The 14,632-nt window shown below is 36.7% G+C and overlaps 1 protein-coding gene across 9 annotated transcripts in view; it reads right to left on the reverse strand.

The window, feature by feature from the left end:
• disp3 (dispatched RND transporter family member 3) overlaps positions 1–14,632 on the reverse strand; it is a 626,857-nt gene that overhangs the window by 449,111 nt on the left and 163,114 nt on the right. For 6 of the 9 annotated variants that reach the window (XM_059951714.1, XM_059951716.1, XM_059951718.1 and 3 more), the window contains one exon: positions 10,579–10,664. The exons of the other annotated variants lie outside the window; for them this stretch is intronic. The gene's annotated coding sequence lies outside the window, so the exon portion shown is untranslated. The remainder of the gene's footprint in view (positions 1–10,578; positions 10,665–14,632) is intronic. 9 annotated transcript variants of the gene reach the window in all.

Below are 14,632 nucleotides of genomic sequence, written 5' to 3' on the forward strand. Positions count from 1 at the left end.
GTGGACACGATCTGAAACACCCCAGACCCTGGCACCTGGGAGGCAAACTACCATCTGAGTTTCTTTCCTGGTTCCACAGAATTGCCCGTCTGCCCCCTTAACTATAAAGTCCCCTATCACTACTGCCTTCATCTTCCCTTTCCCTGCCCTTCTGAGCCACAGGGCCGGACTCTGTGCCAGAGGCACAGCCACTGTTGCTTCCCCCAGGTAGGCTGTTTCCCCCCCCCCCCCACCTCCCAACAGTACTCAAACAGGAGTACTTATTGTGAAGGGGTACAGCTACAGGGGACTCTCTAGTACCTGACTCTTCCCCTTCCCCCTCCTGACTCTGACCTAACTTGTCTGTCTTCTGTGGCCCAGATGTGACCATCTGCCTAAAACACCTTTCTATCTCCTCCTCGCTCTCCCTGAGCGGGCGAAGGTCATCGAGCTGCATCTCCACTTCCCTAATGCAGTCCCTTAGGAGCTGCAGCTCAACACACTGCGTGCAGATACGGCCGTCCAGGAGGCTGGGAGATTCCAGGACTTCCCACATCTGACACTGAGCACAGAAAACCGGCCTCAGACATACTACTTCCTTTCTGCAATCAACACAGGTAGATCTACCTCACCTCATTACCGCCTAAGCCCGTTGAACCAAAGACTTATCACTCCGCTACCTCTCACTCAGTTTCCTCCTCCGAATGCTGCCCGCTGGATATGGCAGTCTTCTTTATAAACTTTTCCCATTCTACTGGCTGATGTCATGCGCCTGCACAGTCTTGCCTCTCTTTTACCCCGAGTAGTAAAACTGCCTTCACTCTTGCAGTGGTGGGTTGTTTTATGAGGCAATATTGGAGAGACTGGGGTCATATCCAGTAGAGTTAATGAGAGTAAAAGGATCTTGACTTAAGCATTAAAGACATTGGAAAGTTTTGACAAGTTAGATGTGGAAAGGAATTTTCTTCTTATGGAGTAACCTAGAACTAGATGTCACAGCTTGCAAATAAGGAGTTAAGGAGTTGAGAAAGATGAACAAACTTTACCAATTATTTTCTCAGGGTCATGAATTTTTTTCAAGTTTTCCTCAGAAGTTGTTGGAAGCTGAGTCGTCGACTATTTTAAGGATAGATGGTACAGAGTTGAAAGTTTATGGTAGGCAGATAAAACTGTGAAATTGAAGTTACAATTAAATTAGTCATGACCTTAATAAATAGAAGATCAGACTCAAGAAATGTGCTATTTATGTTTTCTCTCAGCATTCTGACATGCTTGCTCACTGTGTCAGCACACATTTGCCCTTGTTCCTTGTGGCACCACTCATTACATTTTATCAACCAAATAAAGACACATTTATGACTCTCTTCATTTCTCATTTGCCATCCAATCTTCTAAGCAAATCATCATCTTATCTCCTGGACCATGACCTTTTATTTTCAAATTGAGATATATAATGTGCTCACAAAGTGAGCTCAGACACTAGACACTAGAATACTACAGCACAGTACAGGACCTTCGGCCCTCGATGTTGTGCCAACCCATATATTCCTTAAAATAAAGTACTAAACCCACACTACCCCATAACCTATTTTTCTTTCATCCATGTGCCTGTCCAAGAGACTCTTAAATACTCCTAATGTTTTAGCCTCCACCACCATCCCTGGTAAGTTATTCCAGGCACTCACAACCCTCTGTGTAAAAAACTTACCTCAGATGTCTCCCCTAAACTTCCCTCCCTTAACTTTGTACATATGTCCTCTGGTGTTTGCTATTCGTGCCCTGGGGAAGAGGTACTGGCTATCCACCCTAATAATCTCATAATCTAGTCCCCTCTCATCCTTCTACGCTTCAAAGAGAAAAGTCCCAGCTCTGCTAACCTTACCTCATAAGACTTGTTTTCCAATACAGGCAGCAACCTGGCAAATCTCCTCTGCACCCTCTCCATAGCTTCCACATCCTTCCTATAATAAGGTAACCAGAACTGAACACAATACTCTATGTGTGGTCTCACCAGAGATTTGTAGAGTTGCAACATGACCTCTCTATTCTTGAGCTCAATCCCCCTATTAATAAAGCCTAGCATCCCATAGGCCTTAACTATCCTATCAACCTGTGCAGTGACCTTGAGAGATGTATGGATTTGAACCCCAAGGTCCCTATGTTCATCCACACTCTTAAGTAACCAACCATTAACCCTGTACTCAGCCTTCTGGTTTGTCCTCACATTGGAGTATGGCTTTACATCACCTGACACTTATCCGGAATGATAGACAGTCAGAGTACAGCAGTGATATAGATCTGAGTTAGTTTGAGTGGAGTCTCAATACAATCTTGTACTCAACATCAGTAAGACCAAGAAATTGATTGTGAACTTCAGGAAAGGGAAATGATGAGAATACACTGCAGACCCCATTAACGGGTCAGTAGTGGAAAAAGTCAGCAGTTCCAGGATTTTGGGTTTCAGTATCTCAAAAGATATATCCTGGATCCAACATATTCATGCTATTATGAAGAAGGCTCACCAGTGGCTATATTTCATTTGGAGTTTGTAGAGAATTGGTATGTCACCAAAGACTCAAAACAAGTTTGTCCAGACATTGCATGGAGAGTATTCTAACTTAATGCATCACCACCTGGTATAGAAGCTCCAATGCACCAGATTGGAAACAGCTGTAGAGCATCGTACACTTTGTCAGCCCCACTGTAGTCACCAGCCTCCCCACTATCGAGGATATCTTCAAAAGGCAATGCTGCAAAAAGGCTGCATCCACTGTTAAGGACCCCCGCCACCAAAGACTTTCCCTCCTCTCAGAACTACCATCAGGGAGGAGACAAGGAGCCTGAAAGCACACACTCAATGTTTTAGGAACAGTTATTTTCCCCTCCACCATCAGATTTCTGAATGGTCTATGGACCCATGAATACTACCTTATTATTTTACTCTATTTCTTTCTCTGTATTTTATTGTTATCCATATATTATTTTTATGGTATCCTGTGGTACTGCTGCTACAAAACAACAAATTTCTTGATATATTTGCATGATAATAAACCTGATTCTGATTCTGAGACAGACACAAAAAATAAATTTGCTTTGACTGGCATGTTATTGGAGAGTTTATGTTGGTCGGCAGTGATTGTACATGCAGAGGGAGAGGGGAGAGGTTGTTATGATGTTAAGACGGTGGCTTCATCGTGACTAGAATGTGGTAGATTCTGCACAGCAGCCACCCAATGTTTAATGATTTCACCATCAAAAACCTGCGGTGAAACAAGCGATGCTTGATCCTGAGACTCTGCCTAAAAGCAGTACATTTTGAAAATAATTTTTGTTGTTATGAAAAGTTTATTTTGTTACGAAAGATGAACAACTTGTTACATTTCAGAGATTCAGCTCCAGCCTCAATCTACCATAGTTATTTGAAGCTGGGATCAAAAATTCCATTTATCTCAGGACAGGATTTGCAGGTTTGATCCTGAACACTGAGGTCATCTATGTGAAGTAACAAACTCAAGAAAATCTCCTGAACGGGGGTGGGGGGGGGGGGAAACGGGACGTCACGTGATGACGTAAGGTCGAGACGTTGGGAATCCAGCTCCCTCTTAAAAAGTAATGAAATAGGGTTTAAATGAAGAAGAATTAATAAATACCTACTAGAAACTAATTATAAGTAACTCAGGATTATTTTTGGATATGGCTCCTAAACCGAAACAGAAGAAAGCTACTACTTTGAAGACTGCGCAAATCAGCGGAGAAGAAGGCCTAACCGTATCGGCGAAGCCTCGGACTCAAGTTGGATCTCCTCCCAGCGAAGTGCATGGCACTTCTGATGATGCGGGACAGGAAGTTGCAGCAATGTCGGCGGTCTCGAAGAAGAAACGGCAAGAACAACGCATGCGCGAAGAAACAAGTATGCATGAACAGATATTAACAAAACTACAAATCCCAACTACGGCTGGAAGTGAATCGGAAGTGGATCAGACTCTTTGGGAAATACAGATGATGAAGAAGAGGAAAAGAAGAGAGAGATTAAAGGAGACATAAGAGATATCCTGATATATATGATGAATGAATTAAAAGCTTTAAGAACAGATATAAGAAGGATGCAGAATACACTCGATAATGTGGTGGAAAAACAAAAGAAGATGGATAATAAAGTTAAAGAGATGGAAGTAAAAATGGATGAAAACACTGAAAGAATAGATAAGATAGAAGACAATAATCTTGCCTGGACAATAGAAAGAAAACGGATGTTGAAAAAAATAGATGCACTTGAAAACTCTAGTAGATGAAATAATATTAAAATTGTTGGTCTTATGGAAGGTACAGAGGGAGAAAATCCAATAAAATTCTTTCAAGAATGGATTCCTAAAATTTTGGAAATGAAAGGAGGAAGCCAAGTAATTGAAATTGAAAGAGCACACAGAGCTTTAAGACCAAGACCTCAACAAGATCAAAATCCAAGATCAATTTTGATAAAATGCTTAAGGTATCAAGATAAAGAAATGATCTTGAGGGCAGCTACTCAAGGTGTTAAAAAGAGAAATGGGCCATTGATAATAGAAGGGAAAAGAGTTTTTTTTTATCTAGACATAAGTTATGATTTTCTGAAGAGGCGGAAGGAATTTAATCCAGTGAAAAAATCTTTATGGGAAAAGGACTTTAAATTTTTATTGAGCTACCCAGCAAAATTGATAATTTTCCTGGATAACGAAGAGAGAAGATCTTTTGTTGATTACCGGAAAGCGGAGAAATTTGTACAAGAATTATTTGATGTCCACGAAGAGGACTGAAGAATTATAGAAATGAAGTGGACTAATGATGAAGACTGAAATAAGGTTGGACTTGATGGACATTTATAAGGAAAACAAAAATAGTTGAGGAGTATTAATTGGGAGTAGAGACATTAATTATTTTCTTTTTTTTCTTCACTAATATATTTTCTTTTTTTTTTGCGGGGGAGCTGGAGGAGCTCCTGATTGATGGCTGCGAGTTTCACGTGTATAATCACGGCGATTGCCATGACCCATAAAATGGGAGTGTAATGTTGTGTTCTTTTTATTCGCAACATTAGTGGGGGGGTATTTTTTTTCTTATATATTATTTACCAATTTTCTATTTTTCTTCTTTTTTGCCTGGATGGTTGGGGAGAAACTCATAGCAACATGGAGAATTTCAAAGAGTTCCCAGGGTATTATGAATGATTAATTTACTTAATTTTTTAAGTTTTAATGTTAATGGACTTAATGGACCTGTGAAAAGAAGAGTTTTAACATATATTAAGAAAATGAAAGGAGATATAGCTTTTTTTTTACAAGAAACACATTTAGCAGAAACAGAACATAAGAAATTAAAGAAAGATTGGGTTGGAAATGTCATTGCAGCTTCATTTAATTCAAATGAGAGGAGTTGCAATTTTGCTTAATAAAACTTTACCAATTAAAATACAAAATGTAGTAATTGATTCTGTGGGGAGATATGTGATTATACATTGTCAAATTTTTTCATAATTATGGACTTTTATGAACATTTATGCACCAAAATGAAAATGACGCAAAATTCATACAAGTTTTTTTGAATTTGGCTGATGCACATGATAAAATATTAATAGGTGGAGATTTTAATTTTTGTTTAGATCCAGTTTTGGATAGGTCAACTAAAGTTGCTACAAAATCAAAAGTAATAAAACTAACTTCATCATTAATGAAAGATTTAAATCTGATTGATATATGGAGAAAAATTAATCCAAGAGAAAGAGATTATTCATTTTATTCAAATAGACATAAAACTTACTCAAGAATTGATTTTTTTTATTATCAAAAAATATTCAGGATAGAGTGAAAAGTGTGGAATATAAAGCAAGAATACTGTCAGATCATTTCCCCTTGATAATGACAATGATAATGATGGATGAATCGATCTATAGATGGAGATTTAATTTAACTTTATTAAAACATCAAGATTTTTGTGATTTTATGAAAAAACAGATGCAATTTTTTTGGATACAAATTTACATTCAGTTGAAGATAAAATTGTATTATGGGAAGCAATTAAAGCATATTTAAGTGGTCAGATTATGTTATACATCTAAAATTAAGAAGGAATACATGGCAGAAATAGATCAATTGGAAAAAGATAACATAAATTTACAAAAAGAATCTCAAAGATATATGACAGAAGAAACACGAAGACAACTTGTTAATAAAAAATTACAATACACTCCAGATATATCGTACAGAAAAAGTAATTATGAGAACTAAACAGAAATATTATGAATTAGGTGAAAGATTACATAAGATTCTTGCTTGGCAGTTGAAAACAGAACAGGCTTCTAAAATAATAAATGCAATTAGAACATGTGTAAATAAGGTTACTTATAAACCTTTAGAAATTAATGAAACTTTAAAAAAATTTTATACTGAACTATATCAATCAGAATCACAAAATAAGATTGCTGAGATAGATAAATTTTTATCACAAATAACCCTTCCAAAATTAAATTTGGAAGAACAGAAAGGATTAGATATGCCCTTTACATTAAAAGAGGTTGAAGAAGCTTTAGGATCACTTCAGAGTAATAAATCCCCAGGAAAAGGTGGTTTTCCTCCTGAATTTTATAAAAAATTTATAGATTTATTAATTCCTCCTTTTATGGAATTAATATATCAAGTGGAAAGACTGCATAAACTCCCACAATCATTTTTAACAGCAATCATAATTGTATTGCCAAGATAGAGATCCTTTAAAACCAACATCATATAGACCTATTTCTTTGTTGAATACAGATTATAAAATAATAGCAAAAATTTTATCTAATAGAATATCTAAATATTTACCAAAAATAATACATATGGATCAAACAGGTTTTATTAAAAACAAACAATCAATGGATAATATAACCTGGTTACTTAGTATAATTCATTTCGCACAAAAAAAGAGAGGAAATGAGTGTGGCAGTTGCTTTGGATGCAGAAAAAGCATTTGATAGATTGGAATGGGATATTTTATTTAAGGTATTGGAAAAATATGAGTTAGGAAAATCTTTTATACAGTGGATTAAAACTTTAAATACTAATCCTCAAGCTAAAGTAGTTACAAATGGTCAGATTTCAACACCATTTTGCTTAACGAGGTCAACTAGACAAGGCTGCCCATTATCACCTGTTTTATTTGTATTGGCAATTGAACCATTAGCTGAAGTGATAAGAACAGATTCAGACATTGGGGGCTTTAGAGTTAATCAAGAAGAATATAAGATTAATTTATTTGCTGATGATATTTTGATTTATTTAACAAACCCATTGCAATCTTTGCAAAGATTATCTTTTAGATTGGAAGAAAATAGGAAAGTATCAGGCTGTAAAGTTAATTGGGATAAAAGTGAAATTTTACCCCTTACCAAAGGAAATTATAATCAATGTCGATTAGTAACTCAATTTCGATGGTCAATAAATGGGATAAAATATTTAGGTATTGGAGTTGATAATGATGTAAAAAAATTATATAAACAAAATTATTTGCCATTATTAAAAAAATAAAAGAGGATCTTGATAAATGGATGATGTTACCAATAACATTAATAGGTAATGCTGTAAAAATGAATATATTTCCTAGATTGCAATATTTATTCCAAACTTTACCAATACAATTACCTCAGAAGTTCTTTCAAGAACTGAATAAATATGTAAGGAAATTTCTTTGGAAAGGAAAGATGTCAAGAATATCACTGGAAAAATTGACATGTAAATTTGATTTAGGAGGGTTACAACTTTCAAATTTTAAGGATTATTATAAAGCAAATCAACTTAAGATTTATTGCGTCTTTTTTTGATGAAAAAAAAGACTGGCATGGATTAGAATAGAATTAGATAAGATAGGAGAAAACATACCAGAAGATTTTATATATAAATGGGAATCCAAATGGATAAGGGGAAAAAAAGAATCTCCTATATTAAGACATTTGATTGATTTATGGAATAAGGTAAATATGGATGATGAGATAAAGAAATCTTTATTAGCAAAAAGAACTTTAATTCAAAATAGGCTCATTCCTTTTACAATGGATAATAAACTTTTACATAATTGGTTCCAAAAGGGGATTAAATATATAGGTGATTGTTTTGAAGGAGGTATATTGATGTTGTTTGATCAATTAAAAAATAAATATAAAATATCAAACAACACTCTTTACTGTTATTTTCAATTAAAGGCTTATTTACAAGAAAAGCTGGGTCACACAATATTGATGCCAAAACCTAGTGAAATAGAAATATTAATTCAAAAAGGAAAAATAAAAAAAATTACATCTTGTATGTACAATTTGATTCAAGAACAGACAATTGAATCTGGAATTCATAAATCAAGACAAAAATGGGAATCTGATTTGAATGTTAAAATTGATGGAAAAAGTTGGTCAAGATTATGTTCTGATAGTATGATAAATACAATAAATGTTCGACTTAGATTAATACAATATAATTTTTTACATCAATTATATATAACACCACAGAAAACAAATAGATTAAATTCAAATATGTCTGACCAACGTTTTCGATGTAATCAAGAAATTGGTACTTTTTTACACGCTACTTGGTCTTATTTTAAAATTCAACCATTTTGGATAAATTTAAGACTTTTATTGGAACAAATTACTGGATTACAACTCCCACATAGTCCAATGTTATTTTTATTAGGAGATATTGAAGGGACAATACCAAAACTTAAACTGAATATCAGAAAAAATTTATAAAAATTGCATTGGCAGTAGCTAAAAAAGTTATCGCAGTTACTTGGAAATCTGATATATATTTAACTATGGATCATTGGAATAATCAAATATATAGTTGTATTCCACTTGAAAAAATTACATATAATCTAAGAAATGAATATGATATATTTTTGAAAATTTGGCTCCCATACATACAAAAGATGGGATTAAATATATAGGTCCTTTGAAGATAAAATTATAAAGTAATTGGGGAAAGTAAAAATAAATATTAAAATTATTTTGAACTCCATGGAGCATGTGGGGATCCTCCGATATCCAGGCAATCCTTCTCTTCTTTTTTTCTTTCTTTAGATAAGGGTTAAGGCGGGGGAGGGGGGAGGATCAATTTTTTTTTCCATTACATTTATCCTTTGTAATTTTCTTAAAAAATTAATAAATAAATAGGTAGGTAGATAGATAAAAGAAAGAAAATCTCCTGAAGTTGTAAATCCAAGCAACACACACAAAATGCTGGAGGAACGCAGCAAGCCAGGCAGCATCTGTGGAAAAGAGTAAACAGCTGATGCTTCAGGCTGAGACTCTTCATCAGGACTGATGAAGGGTCTTGGACCGAAACGCCGCATGTTTACACTTTTCCATACATGCTGCATCACCTGTTGAGTTGCTCCAGCACTGAGTGTTTGTCTATGCTTTCCCTTCTGGATGTTTCAGTTTCCTTCCACATCCCAAGGATGTGCTGGTGGGTGACTTAGCTGCTTTAAAGTTGCCCCTACTATGAATTGGTGGGTGGCTGAAGAACTGGGGGGGGGGGGAAGGGGTGTGGGGTTGCGTCATTGGATATATGAGACAGAATGGGTAACAGGGACATACACCAGGGAAATAGGATTAACAGAATTGCACTAGCAAAGCCATACAAACCAAATGGCCTTCTAACGTCACTCAAACCTATAATAAAAAAAACTGAGATGAATCATGAGATGAAACGAGGTGGGCTACAGGGAAGAAGTCATCTCTCTGACACAGTGATGTCTAGAAAAGAACCTCTCCCTCAATATTGCAAAAGCAAAGGAGCTGGTTGTGGATTACAGGAGGAATGGAGATGGGCTAACCCCTATTGACATTTATGGATCTGGGGTTGAGAGGGTAAACGGCTTCAAGTTCCTCGGCATCCACATCACTGAGGACCTCACGTGGTCTGTACACACCAGCTGTGTGGTGAAAAAGGCACAACAGTGCCTCTTTCACTTCAGACAGTTCAAGAAGTATGGTATGGGCCCCCGAATCCTAAAAACTTTCCACAGGGGCACAATTGAGAGCATCCTGACTGATTGCATCACTGCCTGGTATGGGAACTGTACCTCCCTTAACTGCAGGACTCTGCAGACAGTGGTGCAGACAGCTCAGCGCATCTGTAGTTGTGAACTTCCCACGATTCGGGGTATTTACAAGGACAGTGGTGTAAAAAAAGGGCCCATAGGATCATTGGGGACTCATCACCCCAACCACAATCTATTCCAGCTGCTACCATCGAAACAATACCACAGCATAAAAGCCAGGACAAACAGGCTCCGGGACAGCTTCTTCCACCAGGCCATCAGACTGATAAACTCACACTGATTTGAGTGTACTCTATATTACACTGACTTCTATTTATTATAAATTACTATGATTGCACATGGCACATTTAGATGGAGACATAACATAAAGATGTTTACTCCTCATGTATGTGAAGGATGTAAGAAATAAAGTGAATTCAATTCAATTCCTCAGTAAAGTAAACAGCATAATCAAAGACCCCACCCACCCCAAACATTCTCACTTCTCCCTTGATCCCTTCAGGCAGTAGAGAAAAAAAACTTAAATGCACATACCACCAGGCTCAAGAATTGCTTCTATCCCACTGTTATCAGACTCTTGAATTGACCTCTTGTATAATAAGATGTATTCTTTAAACAATCTAGATGGAGAATTAACAAAGATTTTTACTCTTCGTGTATGTGAAGGATGTAAGAAAAGAAAGCCAATTCAATTAAGCCAAAGCTATACTTAGTTAAAAGGAATTTCACACTGGAAATCTGAGATAAAAACAGAAAATGTAGGTAATAGTCAGCACTTTCTATGGAAATGGAAACATTAACATTTCTGATCAATGACCTATCATCAGTCAATAAAAATATTTCTTTTTGCGAACAATGATTCATTATCTAAATATGAACTATTGTTGTACATCTTCAATTCCTCATTTGAAATATGCATATATTCCATAATTCTGAATTACGTGTATACTTGAATTATAGACCTTTAATACAGTACCCTTGATTATTTTTCTAATGTTTACAATGATTTGTAAATACCAAAATTGCTGCATCTCCTATCTGGAGCCATCAAATGTAATAATTTATGGAGTATGAACAATGTTGGCAATACTTCTTTGAATACCGCATAAAATCTCATCAACAGCAAAAATTCAAGTACTTAGACAAGCATGATCTGCAACCACTAATTTTAGATTTTATTGCATAGATGAATAACTCAAGAGAATACTGTGGAAGAGGCAGTGGGGATTTACAATACCTGTGTGCATCACTCTTGAACAAGAAAAATAATATGTGTACTCTTAAATGCATACACAAATCCTGATTAAAAATTCAGCAAAAAAACTAAAGTAGAATTGCAAAGGTTGTTCAACAAGTATTAGGCTCCCCATCTATTTAATACATATTCCCAGATGAAATGAAATACTCTGAAGCTAAACCCTGGCAAACCTCTAGCTATTCCCAGCATTATGCCCATGGGTTTGACTACATCACTTTCACTTGGTTGCTATAGAATGCCAACTTGACAAGTTTCAGTTTTACTGTTCTGTTTTCCCCTTTGTTGAGATTACCACCAGGTGTATTATTAGAACACCCCTGTCTCCATTCCACCCCATTGTTATGGATTGGAACGTCTCCAGCTCCTTTACTCCAGGATAAAACTGGCAATCTTTTTCTCACACACCTCCATAAACTGCAGATTCAGAATCTGCAAAGGACATTTGCAATGACAACTCGCATACCTATCACTATCTCCAATGATATATTGTGTTCTGGTACATTGATTTCAAGATCATTGCTATCATTAACTAATCATGATATGGCCTTATCCCATATTATTAAGGCTGTTGACTAAACCAAGACACATGATATATCTGTAAAAGGACCCATGAGGTTATGACAGGGTGGATATAGGAAGGATGTTTGCTCTTATGGGAGATTGTAAAACTAGGGATCCTTTCAAAACAACTGAGGTGAAATTTCTTCTTTCAGGGGACTGCAAACCTTTGGAAATCTCTTCTCTACAAGACAGTGAATTCAGACTTTGAATATTCTTAATGCAAGCTTTTCATAAACATAAAGTGGAAGACCATAAATCTATAAGATAGTTATATAAAACCATAGTTTTATAACCATAAAACTATATAAGATATAGGAGCATCATGTCTGCTCCACCATTTTAACATCACTGATCCAATTTTCCTTTGAGCCCCAGTCTCTCCTGCCTTCTCCCCTGACCAATCAAGCATCTATTAACCTTAAATATACATAAAGACTTGGCCTCCACAGCTGCCTGTGGCAAAGAATTCCACAGATTTACCACTCTCCAGCTAAGAAATTCTTCCTCATACACATTCTTAAAGGAGGCCTCTGTATTCTGAGGCTGTGTTCTCCAGTCTTAGACTCTCCCATCAGAAGAAACATCGTTTCATCATCTACTCTATCAAGGCCTTTCACAATTCAATAGGTTTCAATCAGGTCACCCCTCATTCTTCTGAATCCTGATGAATACAGGCCTAGAGCCAACAAAAACTCTTCACATGATAAACCATTCAATTGTGGAATTATTTTTGTGAACCTCCTTTTAACCCTCTCCAGTTTCAGCACACATATTTTAAGTGACCTAAAACTGTTCTCAATACTCCAAGTGAGGCCTCACCAATGCTTTATAAAATCTCAACATTGCTTCCTTACTTTTATATTCTAATCCTCTTGAAACGGATGCCAACATCACATTTGCTTTCCTCACCACAGACTCAACATGTAAATTCACTCTTAGGGAATCCCACACAAGGACTCCCAAGTCCCTTTACACCTCAGTTTTTTGTATTTTCTCTCCATTTACAAAGTAGTCAACCCTTTCATTTCTTCTACCAAAGTGCATGACCATACACTTCCCGGCACTCTACTTGATCTGCCATTTATTTGTCCATTCTCCTACTCTGCCTAAGTCCTTATGTAGCCTCTCTACTTTCTCAAAACTACCCTGCCCCTCCATCTGCAAATGTTGCAAAAAAAAATCAATTATATCATTCAAATCACTGATATACAACATAAGAATCCTACACAGGATCCTGCGGGAAACCACTACTCCCTAGCAGCCAATCAGAAAAGGCTCCCTTTATTCCCACTCTATCTCCTGCCAATCAACTACTGCTTTATCTATGCTAGAGTCTTTCCTGTAGGATCAAGGGCTCATAGCTTGTTAAGCACCCTCATGTGTGGCACCTTGCAAACGCCTTCTAAAAATCCAAATACACAACATCACCAATTCTCCTTTGTCTACCTCGCTTGCTATTTCTTCAAAGAATTCCAGCAGATTTGTCAGCAAAGATTTTCCCTTGAGGAAGCCATGCTGACTACAGCCTATTTTATCATGTGCCTCTAACTGCTCTAAACCTCATCCGTAATAATCAACTCCAACATCTTCCCAACCACTGAGGTCAGACTAACTAGCCTATAGTTTCCTCTCATCTGCCTCTCTCCCTTTCTGCAATTTCCCAGTCTTCCAGAATCAAGTGAATCTTGAAACATCATTACTAATGCCTCCACAATTTCCTCAGCCAATTCTTTCAGAACCCTGGGGTGTACATCATCTGGTGCACATGACTATCTACCTTCCAACCTTTCAGCTTCCCACGAACTGTCTCTCTAGTAATCCTAACTTCACAGACTTCATGGCCCCTGACATCTGGAACTTCTGCCATACTGCTATTGTCTTCCACAGTGAAGACTGATGCAAAACACTTATTCAGTTCATCATCCATTTCATTGTCCTCCAATACAACCTCAGCAGCATCCTTTTCCAGTGGTCTGATATCCACTCTTGCCTCTCCTTTACATTTTGTGTATCTAAAGCAACTTTTGGTATCCTCTTTCATATTATTGGCTAGCTTACTTTTGTATTCCATCTTCACTTTCTTAATGACTTTTTTTAATTGCCTCTGTTGGTTTTTAAAAGCTTCCCAATCCTGTAACTTCTAACTATTTTTTGCTCTATTATATGCCCCCTCTCTGGCTTTTATGCTAGGGTTGACTTTTCTTGTTAGCTAGGGTTTTGTCATCTTGCCTTTAGAATACTTCTTCCTCTTTAGAATGTTTTTATTTTGTCCTTTCAGAAATTCGAGCCATTGCTTCTTTGCTGTAATCCCTGCCAGTGTTCTTTTCCAATCAATTCTGGCCAAATGCTCTCTCATGCCTCTGTAAGGATAAGGATATCACATGTGGACAGAAGTGTAATGTTGCAAACAGATAGACAGACAGACATACTTTATTGATCCCGAGGGGAAATTGGTTTTGTTACAGTTGCACCAACCAAGAATAGTGTAGAAATATAGCAATATAAAACCATAAATAATTAAATAATAAGTAAATTATGCCAAGTTGGAAATAAGTCCAGGACCAGCCTATTGGCTCAGGGTGTCTGACACTCCGAGGGAGGAGTTGTAAAGTTTGATGGCCACAGGCAGGAATGACTTCTTATGATGCTTAGTGTTGCATCTCAGTGGAATGAGTCTCTGGCTGAATGTACTCCTGTGCCTAACCAGTACATTATAGAGATCAGTCACAATCTCATTAAATGGCAGCATCTTTGAGGGGCCACCTTCCC

Source organism: Hypanus sabinus, chromosome 27 (assembly GCF_030144855.1).
Source record: "Hypanus sabinus isolate sHypSab1 chromosome 27, sHypSab1.hap1, whole genome shotgun sequence".
Classification (NCBI taxonomy): Eukaryota; Metazoa; Chordata; class Chondrichthyes; order Myliobatiformes; family Dasyatidae; genus Hypanus; species Hypanus sabinus.